The sequence below is a fragment of the Trachypithecus francoisi genome, unplaced genomic scaffold (assembly GCF_009764315.1).
Source record: "Trachypithecus francoisi isolate TF-2019V2 unplaced genomic scaffold, Tfra_2.0 Lachesis_group4, whole genome shotgun sequence".
Lineage (NCBI taxonomy): Eukaryota > Metazoa > Chordata > Mammalia > Primates > Cercopithecidae > Trachypithecus > Trachypithecus francoisi.
In genome coordinates this window covers 116221528-116224685 of record NW_022681469.1, presented here as the reverse complement: position 1 = coordinate 116224685, position 3158 = coordinate 116221528, and the positions used below count along the sequence as shown (strand labels likewise).

The 3158-nt window shown below is 45.6% G+C and overlaps 1 pseudogene; it reads left to right on the top strand.

Moving 5' to 3' along the window:
• The first annotated feature begins 2766 nt into the window (after positions 1 to 2766).
• On the top strand, positions 2767 to 2865 carry LOC117073806 (annotated as a pseudogene).
• Positions 2866 to 3158: the final 293 nt, after the last annotated feature.

Genomic DNA, 3158 nt, shown 5'->3' with positions numbered 1-3158 from the left:
ATTACAGGCATGCGCCACCACACCTGGTTAATTTTGTATTTTTTTTTTTTTTTTTTTTTTTTTTGAGGCGGAGTCCGCTCTGTCGCCCGGACTGGAGTGCAGTGGCCAGATCTCAGCTCACTGCAAGCTCCGCCTCCCGGGTTTATGCCATTCTCCTGCCTCAGCCTCCTGAGTAGCTGGGACTACAGGCCCCGCCACCTCGCCCGGCTCGTTTTTTTGTATTTTTAGTAGAGATGGGGTTTCACCGTGTTAGGCAGGATGGTCTCGATCTCCTGACCTCGTGATCCGCCCATCTCGGCCTCCCAAAGTGCTGGGATTACAGGCTTGAGCCACCGCGCCCGGCCTAATTTTGTATTTTTAATAGAGACGGGGTTTCTTCATGTTGGTCAGGTTGGTCTCGAACTCCTGGTCTCAGGTGATCCACCCGCCTCAGCCTCCCAAAGTGCTGGGATTACAGGCGTGAGCCACCACACCCAGCCCTGAAAAGCATTTTTTTCTACGTATACATATAGATTTTCCCTATTAATCAGATTTTTATTTTATTTTATTTTATTTTTAATTTTGAGACAGTCTTGCTCTGTCGCCCAGGCTGGAGTACAATGGCATGATGTCAACTCACTGCTAACTCAGCCTCCCGGGTTGTTCAAGCGATTCTCCTGCCTCAGCCTCCTGAGTAGCTGGGATCATAGGCACCCGCCACCATGCCCGGCTAATTTTTGTGTTTTCAGTAAAGACGGGGTTTCACCATGTTGGCTAGGCAGGTCCCGAACTCTTGACCTCAGCAGATCTGCCCACCTCGGCCCCCTAAAGTGCTGGAATTACAGGCGTAAGCCACTGCGCCCGGCCTACGCTGATTTTTCAAAATGCTGTGGTAAAAACAAGATTGTTGTTATATATTATATATTGGAGTCAGTAGTCATTTAGAGATTGAAAAATGTCTTCAAGAGGGGTTAAGTGTTGTCAGTTGTGTCTGCATGGCCAAGAACTTAGATACAATGAAAAAGGATGAAAGGAAAATCATGTAACATAATCACACAAGGTTGTATTCACAATGGTGTCAGGGATCTCACGAAGGTTCCTTAATATAGAAAACATTTTAACAGTAGACCTATTTTAAGCAGTCATCTTTTTTTCTCTACAATGTATTCCTGGAACTGCTTTGTTAAAAAGTCATATTTTCTCTTAATAATTACTCATATCCTGCAGTAGCATCGAACAAATTCTAATTATAATAAATACATCATAAAAGCAAAAACATGGCCAGGAGCAGTGGCTCACACCCAGCACTTTAGGAGGTCGAAGCGGGCTGATCACCTGAGGTCAGAAGTTGAAGACTAGCCTGACCAATATGGTGAAACTCCGACTCTACTAAAAATCCAAAAATCAGCCAGGAGTGGTGCCACGTGCTTGTAATCCCAGCTACTCATGAGGCTGAGGCAGGAGAATCGCTTGAAACCAGAAGGCAGAGGTTGCAGTGAGCCGAGATCATGCCACTGCACTCCAGCCTGGACAACAAAAGCGAAACTCCATCTCAAAAAAAAAAAAAAAAAAGCCAAAAACATAACAATAGGACAGTCTTTAGAAATATACAAGGGTTATACTATGCTTGGAGTCGTATGACTTCGGATATAGATGTCTAACAAGATTGGTCATTTTACAGGCTTCAGTGTACTCTGAAGTCCACACAAAACACGAACTATTCTGCTATTCTGTCCAGTCTAAAAATAGCCCTGTTAAAAAAATATAACATAAACAATGTGCTTCCCTTTTTAGAATTCTAGAGACTCATGAGGAAATTATGTATAAGATCTAGGGCTCTTTTTAAAATAAGCTTTTCAGAGAAAACTGAAATAATCCTTTCTCTTTCTTCGGATAAATTTCCCTGAAAGAAACAGAAATACGCCAAGTAATCCCATTGATCTTTTTTTTTTCTGAGATGCATTCTTGCTCTGTCATTTCATCTGGAGTGCAGTGGCATGATCTCCACTCACTGCAACCTCCGCCTCCCAGGTTCAAGCAATTCTCCTGCCTCAGCTTCCCAGTAGCTGGAATTACAGGCACTCACCACCAACCCTGGCTAATTTTGCATTTTTAGTGGAGATGGGGTTTCACCATGTTGGCCAGGCTGGTCTCAACCTCCTGACCTCAGGTGATCCACCCACCTCTGCCTTCTAAAGTTCTGGGATTACAGACGTGAGCCACTGTGCCCAGCCTCAGTTTCGGTTCTTTTTTTCTTTTTGCTCTTGTTGCCTAGGCGGGAGTGCAACGGCACAATCTCGGCTCACCACAACCTCCACGTCCTAGGTTGAAGCAATTCTCCTGCCTCAGGCTCCTGAGTAGCTGGGATTACAAGCGCACACCACGCCCAACTAATTTTGCATTTTTACTAGAGACGGGGTTTCGCCATGTTGGCCAGGCTGGTCTCGAACTCCTGACCTCAAGTGATCCACCCACCTCGACCTCCCAAAGTGCTGGGATTGCAGGCGTGAGCCACAGTGACCAGCCAGTTTAAGTGCTTTCTATCAATCCACCTTTGTCTACTGACTCTTCCTCACCTTCATATTGTTACTGAGTCCATCTAGTGAGTTTTAAACTGTTGTTGCTGTATTTTTGTTTTAAAATTTCCATTTGAGGGTAGGTGCTGTGGCTCATGCCTGTAATCCCGGCACTCTGGGAGGCTGAGGTGGTCGAATCACTTCAATTCAGGAGTTTGCAACCAGCCTCGGTGGCATGGCAAGACCCTGTCTCTACAAAAAATCAAAAATCGTGCTCGTTTCAGCAGCACATATACTAAAATTGGAATGATACAGAGATTAGCATGTCCCCTGCGCAAAGATGATATGCAAATTCGTGTTCCATATTCTTGCTATAGTCCGCTACCCGTTACCTCGCTTTGCTTCCCTTCCCCATATCCTGCCATAACGTCACAAGGCCCGTGACGTCATAGCCTTCCCATGTCTGTCTCCCGTTGCACCACTGAGGTTGGCGATTGGAGAACAATGTGGTCATCCGCACTCAGGCGTGGCACCTTGCCACCCACTGCTGTAGGCCTCATGCAACAATAAATAAATAAAAATACAAAAATTAGCCAGGCAGAGTGGTACAAGCCTTTAGTCCCAGCTACTAGGGAGGCTGGAGGTGGGAGGATCACTTGAATC